Source organism: Rutidosis leptorrhynchoides, chromosome 6 (assembly GCF_046630445.1).
Source record: "Rutidosis leptorrhynchoides isolate AG116_Rl617_1_P2 chromosome 6, CSIRO_AGI_Rlap_v1, whole genome shotgun sequence".
Lineage (NCBI taxonomy): Eukaryota > Viridiplantae > Streptophyta > Magnoliopsida > Asterales > Asteraceae > Rutidosis > Rutidosis leptorrhynchoides.
In genome coordinates this window covers 228,733,576-228,744,020 of record NC_092338.1, presented here as the reverse complement: position 1 = coordinate 228,744,020, position 10,445 = coordinate 228,733,576, and the positions used below count along the sequence as shown (strand labels likewise).

General features: G+C 31.2%; 1 non-coding gene across 1 annotated transcript; it reads left to right on the top strand.

The window, feature by feature from the left end:
• The first annotated feature begins 5,618 nt into the window (after positions 1 to 5,618).
• On the top strand, positions 5,619 to 5,692 carry TRNAI-UAU (transfer RNA isoleucine (anticodon UAU)). Its single transcript has one exon. It is a non-coding gene; the product is annotated as a tRNA-Ile (tRNA).
• The last annotated feature ends 4,753 nt before the right edge of the window (positions 5,693 to 10,445 follow it).

Genomic DNA, 10,445 nt, shown 5'->3' with positions numbered 1-10,445 from the left:
CAGTATGGTGAGTTTCAGTTGCCTTTTTACCCTTTATATTTTTGGGACTGAGAATACATGCGCTTTTATAAATGTTTGACGAAATAGACACAAGTAATTGAAACTACATTCTATGGTTGAATTATCGAAATCGAATATGCCCCTTTTTATTAAAGTCTAGTAATCTAAGAATTAGGGAACAGACACCCTAATTGACGCGAATCCTAAAGATAGATCTATTGGGCCTAACAAACCCCATCCAAAGTACCGGATGCTTTAGTACTTCGAAATTTATATCATGTCCGAAGGAGGATCCCGGAATGATAGGGGATATTCTTATATGCATATTGTTAATGTCGGTTACCAGGTGTTCACCATATGAATGATTATTTTTGTCTCTATGCATAGGACGTATATTTATGAGAACTGGAAATGAAATTCTTGTGGTCTATTAAAATGATGGAAATAAATGATTATGATAAACTAATGAACTCACCAACCTTTTGGTTGACACTTTAAAGCATGTTTATTCTCAGGTGTTAAAGAAATCTTCTGCTGTGCATTTGCTCATTTTAAAGATATTACTTGGAGTCTTTCATAGAATATTTCGAAGAACGTTGCATTCGAGTCATTGAGTTCATCAAAGATTATTATTAAATCAATTTATAGTTGGATAGTGGATATTATGAAATGGTATGCATGCCTGTCAATTTTCGATGTAAAGAAAGATTGTCTTTTAAAAACGAATGCAATGTTTGTAAAATATATAATATAGAGGTCAAATACCTCGCAATGTAATCAACTATTGTGAATCGTTTATAATGTATATGAACGGGTCCTTTCATGTTGCAAGTGATTGTACATGGTGTACGTGGTGTAGAGTGGTGGTCGATGGTGAACCAAAAATGGGGTTCTTGATCTTGCTCGAACAGCGAAGGAGATGAGTATGAGAGCTTTGAAGAAGTTGAATGCAGTTTGGTTTAATTGTTAGAGGTGATGACAAGTGAGGTTTTTCATATATTATGCAAGATGTATATGTGTATTAAATATAAAATAGATAGTGGAAGGAAACACATATAATAAACTCTCGTGATATCTATAATCGTATGTATGTGATAAAGTAGGAAAAACAAGTTGGTGGAAATTACTAATATATAATATAATATATAAAAACGTGGGAATTGAATATCATCTAAGCAGTCTTTTAATTGTCTCATTCTACCGACAATTTTCACGGGATGTTATATCGTGCCCCGTTGATTAATTCAGTGGCGGATAAAAGTCCTCAGAAAAATTCTAAATTCTTAAATTAATTATATTTATTTATTTTGGTCATTATGTTATAAAATTCGATCATTAATTTATTAATTAAAAATTACATCAACTGTCCCGCTCAATTCTGGTAAAAATATAAAAAGTGTTAAAATTAAATAACTAGATCCTAAATACATTTTTAGTAAGCCTATAAATTATATAACTCATTTTCGAATCACCGTTTATTTTAAAATCATATAAGTTCGTATTAAACTTGTTTAATATTCGTCAAATGGCAATTGAGTGTTATTGTCGCTTACTAAATAGATTCGAAATAACGAAATATATATTTAATAAACTTTATTTACATATATAGATATGTTTTAAATATTAATTATCATAATATCGTATTTTTATTTTATTTTACATAATTAATTTTTAATACAACATATAATATTTCAAATTATATTTTCACTTATTATATATATATATATATATATATATATATATATATATATATATATATATATATATATATATATATATATATATATACACACACACACACACACACATATCTATTTACAATTAATTGTTCGTGAATCGTCGAAACCGGTAGAAGGTCAAATGGATATATAAAACAATTCAAAATTTTTGAGACTCAACATTACAGACTTCGCTCATCGTGTCAAAGATATTAAATCGTATCGAGAGTTTGGTTTAAAATTAGTCGAAATTTTCCGGGTCGTCACATACGTGCATAGTGGACTTGTAATTTTAGTTCCAATGACTCGTACGTTGTCACTCGACTTATGTCTCGGTTCCTGTTTCTCGAACGCATGACACAGCCAATAGACATGCATGATTGCACCTAAGGACTATCTTCAACTAACTGGTTGTACGTGACGTTTCACACCAACAGATGCTCACAATATGTGCTCATCAAATCCTTAAACTCAATCTCATTGCACTTTTCGACAGTTTCAACCAGACTATTTTATACATTCTAAACTATTCATATCTATTATTTGCAGATGATAGATTATGCTATTACAACATAAGTAACCTTTCAATTATATAGGAAATTATCAACTTGACAAAAAAAGGCACAACCAATTTGGTCAGACTGTTTCATTTAGCAGCAGAATGATGTAACATGATATGTCAATTTTTTCAACTTAATCTTCCATCTTTATAGTATAAGTTAATGAATTGATTATGTACAATATAAAATAGTCTGCATCAAATTATGTATTATGTACCTTAGCACATACTGTTTGATGATCTGAGTCATGTTCGATCATTAGAAACATGAGTGTAGAACAATTCGTTTAAATAATACATATTCATACTAAGTATTCGATGGATACTATTAATAATACATTATTTAGAAGGAAAAACATATTATTAGTAGACGTTGACAAATATACATTTGTGAGGTGTTTTTAGATAAGTTTGTCAAAGACAATAAAATGTAATTAGTCTAGTCTTATTAGTAGTGCATCGAATTGAACATGATCATATTTGTACCCCAAATTTAGATCATTGAGCAGCATGCTGAAACATGACATCTTCTTGATAATTGTCTAAACTTAATCTTCCATCTTTTTAGTATAAGATTTGAAATGATTGTGTACAATAAAATATAGGAAAAACATCAACTTATGTATTACGTACCTTAGCAAATACTGCTTGATGAACTATGTTATGTTAGATCATAATCTTTTGAATCCAGACCATCAATTTGCATTAACATAATTTGAAACGTAAGTGTCATTCAATTTGTATAATTATCCTAATATACTAAATGAAAGAGTGCCTCCTGCTCCTTGAGGAGTTACTATTTCCTTTGTCCGAGTTGTCCTTTCACTATAATTTTCAAGGGTATTTCGGTCATTTTGTCCCTTTCTTAGCTTCACCCTTATACTTCCTAGGGTTTGAATTTAGATCATTGAGCATCAGAATGCTGGTTCAAACAGCCTAATCAACTAAAAGTATATTGGGGCAGGTTCATTGATGTGCTCAATTAAAAGTTTGAGTTATCAATAATGATGAATGGAAGTTGGATGCATACAATATAGCATCTAATGCAGGTGCATTTGTCAAATTTAAACCATATTGCAGCTAATGCAGGTTTATACATCAAATTTAAACAAAATAGGAAGATTGTACTAAATGAACACATGGAGTAAGATTCAAGTGAAAGACATAGAACAAACATTTAGCAAACATATGTATTTGGACAACAACTAATATAGAACTATCATGTTTACTGGTAAAGGTTGTATAGAACTATCATGGTAAAGTTTGTATAGTTGTAAACTTCACGATTTTACATAAATGTTTTAAGCCACAAAATATGACAGAATTTATATAAATTTATAAAATAATAAATTGAATCAATGAAGTTCCCATTATATATAATTAATTTGTTGAATAAGTAATAAAAATCTGAAATTTAACAAACCCTCAAATCTTTGAAATTCAGCAAAAAACAACAGATGACCTCCAAAAAGATCAATTTTTATTGAATATGTAATCCAAAGCCAAATATGAATATAAACAAACCCTAAAAAGCTTTAGTATGATTCATAATACAAATTAATAATGTAAAAAAGAATTAATAAACGAATTAAGAAATCGGAAGATCCCATGTAATATAAACAAAACCTAAAATTGTATAAATTAATAAAAATTCAAATTATACATACGCTTAAATAATCAAGCAAATAGCTATTACATCCCATATACACCATGAATGTAGATGTTGGAAAGATATCGTATCTCGCTACCTGTAAGTGTTTTGGACGATTAAAACTATTTTAGATATAAAAAAAACCTCTGGTATCGTACCTATTTTGCAGAGAAAGAGAATGGTTTTCGTGATAACGTGATGACTGTCATAGACCCTGTATTTTTTTTTTTTGAAATTTTCTAATGACAACCCTAAGGGATTATTAGTGGGTATATTTGTCACTCAACAATTGAAATTGAAGAGAGAGACAATTCATGAGTGATCAATTGATCTAATGGATGAGATTGAAAGTTCCTTTTTAATCAAATGGTCACTTTTTATCCCTTTAAATTTTTTGAAAAATGATTAGATGAAGTTGACTTTGTTATTATATGTAATATAGATATATATATATATAGATAGAAACCAAGTAAAAACTCTCAATAGACGGGTCGTCTTCATTAATTAGAAGTTCATGTTTGAAATATAAATTATTTCCTTATAAACGTTAAAATTTTTTATTATACGTACAAAGATAATACTATTAAGATATTGTTATTAGAAAGCAAATTTGAGCCCAACTAACTATATTGATTATAGTTTGAATCGAAATTGAGCTTATTTGTAAATAATATATTAGTGATATTTGTACCTATTGGGGTTGCTGAACACCTTTATCCTTTGTCTCCGCCATTGTGTACAATTAACTAAAATTCAATTTGTATGATTAAATTGTTTGGAACTAGAAAAAATTCGACCGCGCGTTGCTGCGGTTGTGTTCAACGCGCGGTCATATTTGTATATACGTTGTTTGGTACATAATATATCTAGTAGGTTGGGTTGTTTGTTGGACGTGTACGTATATGTATGAAATATAGCTCGAAATATTTAGTGTTTTTTTGACGATGTCCGTTTCGCGTATAGTTAGTCGCGTTGTGTTCGTAAAATAATATCGAGTTGAACGGTGGTTTCGGAAAAATTTAGCTCGCACCGAGCGAGAATATAGGGCCCGTTATTTAGTGTTTTTTAACGATGTCCGTTTCGCGCATAGTTAGTCCCGTTGTGTCCGTCTGATTTTTTCGAGTTGAACGGTGTTCTCGAAAAAATTTAACTCGGACCGAGCGAGAAAATAGGGCCCGTTAAAAATACGGGTGGAATCATTTTCTTTTGTTTTTTTTAAAATTATATATTTACGTTTTTTACCCCTAAAAAGTAGAAAGTTGGGGGTTGTTTTGTATATGAAGCCGAATTTGAGGGGCCGGGTGTAATGTGAACGCAAACTCAAAACGATATTCGGATAAAACTGAAACTACCATTTTGCCAATGTTAGTATGTAGGGGTAATAATACGAATATATGATGAATGAAAAGATATATAAATGAAAAGAATTTTATACATGCCTTTCAAAACTGCTTTAAAAAATTTAGATTATTTTCAAATAAATTATATTCGAGTTCAATTTTTTCATATGTTCTAAAACGCTCTTTGGATTCAAAATTTGATTAGGTATTTTTTTTTTTTTAATTTACAGCGGAAGTTTATATATGCATATGTCAATTACAATATTATACGAGTATATTTTTAATAATTACTGGTATTTCTTACAAACTTGAATTGATTTTTTTTTAACGTATGGCAAACGAAAGGGAATAGTCCCGTAGCTCTGTTGGTTAGAGCGTTGGTCTTATGAGCCGAAGGTCGTGGGTTCGAGCCCCTCCGGGACTATAAGATACTTTTATCAACAATTATTTATCTACCTTACAAACACACCCGAAGTTAACTTTTTGAATTTGCTAATTACATAGGTTAAATTTAAAGAGACCAACAAGTAAATTTTAACAATACAAACACACCCCACCTTAACTATCTATTTGTAGCAGTCCCACATTTTTACGGAGTAGTTAATTAATTCGAGGTTAAGTTGTCGATTCACGGAGTAGTTAATTAATTCGAGGTTAAGTTGTCGATTCAAATTCAAATTAATATCCCTCTTATAGATAAAACTAGTAAAGTGGTATGTGCGATGCTGGAAATTTTGTATATAGTTTTTGGTGCATTGGCTTTGTCACAAGAGTGTTACATTATGGTTCTTATAATGTAAATAGCACTGCAATATAATTTGAACCATAGAGGTGAGAAAATGTATATTATAGTTCATGTCTACAAAGATAATGTTGTGGCTGTAGCAGATATTTGCAGTCGTCGCTTGATTCCTTGTCATTCTGAGCTGGGACTGCGAGTGGTTGAACTACCCTGTTATCAATTTTTATAAGTGTATATATATACGTAAGTATTATCAGCTATGTTTATGCAATAAGTGGGATGTGTAATAACCTGGAATTCTTTAATGTTTTGTAGAAAATCTTTGTAAACGACGTTTTTGGTAAAGTTTTCCTCTTTGCGTTCCTGCTGTTTTATAAGTAGTTTTAACCTTTCTGGAGACGTTGATCTTGAGAGGGCTACATATAACTGTCCATGTCCAAATATTGGTTTTGGAAGATAGATGCCGATTTTGTTTAAGGATTGACCTTGACTTTTGTTTATTGATTGCATAGGATATAACAACCTAACTTTTGCGATCATTTTTATATTTAACGACCGTTAGAATAATGAACTAGAAACTAAGGTTGTCCAAAGCAAAAGAACTCGGTTAGAAAACCGAAATTATTGAAAGTAACGAAATGGGTAACGAGGTTACCCAAACTAACGATCATGGGTCATCATCAATTTAACGAAGGATTAACGCGAATAAAATGTGCGGGGACTAAAATGCACATTAATTAAATTAATATATATATATATATATATATATATATATATATATATATATATATATATATATATATATATATATATATATATATATATATATATATATATATAGGGGCAGGATCAATTGGGAAGTAACCAATCGGGGGGAAGCGGGGGGAAGCAAAAAAAAATTTTTTCCCGTTTTTTTTGAATATTTTTTTCCGGCATCAAGATCACACGAAAATATGAACATTTAGAAGAGATACTTCGTGATGAATGTTATTATTTAGGCGGAAAAACGATCGACAAAAATAACATTCAAGATAATATTGTTCGTGAAGAATATGAACGTTTTTTTTTCCATGTTTTGTGAAGTAAAATTTAGCCCGATTTAGAGTTTAGGGTTTAGGGTTTAGGGTTTGGTGTTTTGAGTTTATTCCATAAACCCAAAACACCAAACCCTAAACCCTAAACCCTAAACCGTTCGTGTTAAAAACTCAATCTAAATCCTAAATCTAAACCCTAAATCTAAACCCTAAACCCTAAATTTTTAAACCCTAATATCTAAACCCTAATATCTAAACCCCAATAGCTAAAACCTCAAAATACTCTCGAAAAACACGATAATTTTTATATATTACTTATTCGAGCGTTTTTCCGCCAAAATAAAAACATTTATCACAAAGTGTCTGTACTAAATGTTCATATTTTCATCTCATCTATAATGTTCGTGAATAAAGTTTTTTCAAAAAACGAAAAAAAAAAATTTGCTTCCCCCCGATTGGTTACTTCCCTCTTGATCCTACCCATATATATATATATATATATATATATATATATATATATATATATATATATATATATATATATATATATATATAATTATAAAATAAAAATTGGTCAAGATAAAAAATAATAATAATAATAAAAAATAAATAAAATAAATGATAAACTTTAAATCCTAGATAAACTATTATCCTAACATTATCACTATCAGCACATTTGAATTCATCCTAATCTAAATCAAGTTTTGGATCATTCTTTGAGGAGTTTGAGTTATGATCATCCAAATCCAAATCAAGTTCTGGATCATTCTTTGGTGCATTGGTTTTGTCACAAGAGTGTTACATTATGGTTCTTATAATGTAAATAGCACTGCAATATAATTTGAAACATAGAGGTGAGAAAATGTATATTATAATTCATGTCTACAAAGTGAAACAACCCAACCCGTATTTAACCCAACAAATTTTTTTTTTCAAAAATAAATAAACCATTCACACGCCACTTTAAATGGATTACATGATGTCGACCAGTTTATACGAATCGTTTAAACATTCAACAAGTTTAAAGTTACATGATAGGCACGAAGGCCCTTAATCAAAAGCATTACAAGTTCGACCTCAAAATGATAGTTTTAAACCAAACGACACACGAGCATGGTTTGTGGCTAAACTACCCAAAACAATAGCCCGTCTTCCAAAAACTATGCCTACACAATCTTCATGGGAATATCTAATTCCCGGCAACCCCTTTTCCCTTCTCAATACTTGTACCTATAAAGTAAACAACGAGAGGGGTAAGTAAATCGCTTAGTGAATGCAATAATGATACACATACATATATAATCTACTTACTTGCAATCACTTACACAATTTCCGCATACATACTAGCAATATAATTAGCATATCATCGCAAAGTATAACGCTAAATCTTCGATGACACAAGCTAGTATAACAATAGCATATAACACGAACAATATAATATGCTACACTACAACACACAAAACATTGATGTTCACAATATCCATTAATATTCAAGGTTTCAAGGCTAGCCTAACGAATGGTATTGTCAACATCGAACTTAATTCCCATCCGTCCTAATAAATGTGGTATCGTCAACACCGAACTTAAACCCACATATGAGGTATCGTCAACATCGAACTTAAACCCTCATCGAATGAATTAATGTGGCATCGTCAACATTGAACTTAAACCCACATATGAGGTATCATCAACATCGAACTTAAACCCTCATCAAATGTCACTACCATAGTGGTATGGCTTCGTCAACATCGAACTTTAAATCTATACTTGAGGTATCGTTACTATTTAACTTTAAACCCTCAACGAAACAATATTACACTCTAGGATATGGTATCGTCAACATCGAACTTCAACCCATATCCCACAAGTAAATAAATCATATACATACATATATAATTATTCCACTCACCTTATCACGTCAGTGATGATTAAACACTTCCGTAAGCTTCAAAGCAAAGTACCTAATACATTAAATACCCAATCAACATACAAACTAGTTGGACTAACCACCAACATTTAACTCTTATGCGTTTAATGACTTAATTGCATTAAATGATCCATTTACACCAAAACCGCCCATTCAAGGTCAAGATCATCATAAATCACTAAAAGCTAGTGATTAAGGTCCAACAACACCAACTAACACACAATTGGGGTATTTCATACCCATCTTATCCAACTAGGCCAATCATTACCCATTTGACCCATTTTAAAGTCAATACCCACCATTTGGTCAAACTTGAACTCATTAACAAATCCCTCACTAACACATAAGTGTGTTAGTGATTTAACAACACCATTAACTCTATAATCTTCAAAACACATGACTAAACCCTAGATTACAAACCTTAGGGTTTTCATACATCAAGTTTACCCAAAATCACCCATTTAACCCTCAAATGGGTCTTACAAGTCACACATGAACAAACCCTAGCTATAAATCAAATTGAACTCAAAACTCGGAGTTAAAACTTACCAACACTATCATAACGTAGCTAGAGATGTAGGAAACAACTTTAAAACGTGGACTTAGGCAAGATTTGGTCTTCTTCTACCCCAAAATGAGCTTTCTCTCACTAACACTCTATCTCTCTCACTAGAATTTAATTGTGTAGGTGTGAAAGTGTTAAGTGAGTTTAGGATAAGCTTTGTATCAGTTTTTAAGATCTAAAACCATCCACATAGTGAAAAGACCAAAACACCCCAAAAGATGCTGTCACGACCCTACTTTTTCCGTTATCTTTTCCGTTAATTATTTAACGACCGTTAACTGTTATTTGTGTTACGTCATTTCTATGGCCTATATAATTATATTAATAATAATATATTAATTATTATGTGTTATGTGAATATATGTATTCATATTTTAAATCGTACGTTTATACGAATCGCGGATTTCTGTCCGGCGAATCTTTTCGGTTTTCAAACCAACGGTCGCGTTTTTGGGATATTTAAATCCTAATTATTTTAAATATGATATTTTAAGATCATATTATTATATATAGTATTTATATTTATTTTTCGTCGCGCGTTTGTTATCTTTCCGAATTTTTACTCGCGTAAGTGCGTTTTCGCGTTTCGGGACTCGTTCGGGCTTTCGGGCCACAAGGAATTAAGATTTTAGCAAATTTGGCCCACCATGGGGCCCACCCACACCTCATTCGGCCGAGACTCCAAGGGAGGGAGTAATACTCCCATTTTCTCATTATTTTCCTCATTTAATTTTTACATTCTAATTTTATCTAAACTTAGAATTTATTTTCGGTGCTCTCTCCCTCTCCTCTCCCTCTTTGCTGTCGACAACCATCACCATATTATCATCATCTTCATCAAATTTTCAAGCTTGGATCAAGAGATCATCTATACCAACGCGTTCCTCGTTCCGTTCTCTACGCGATTAC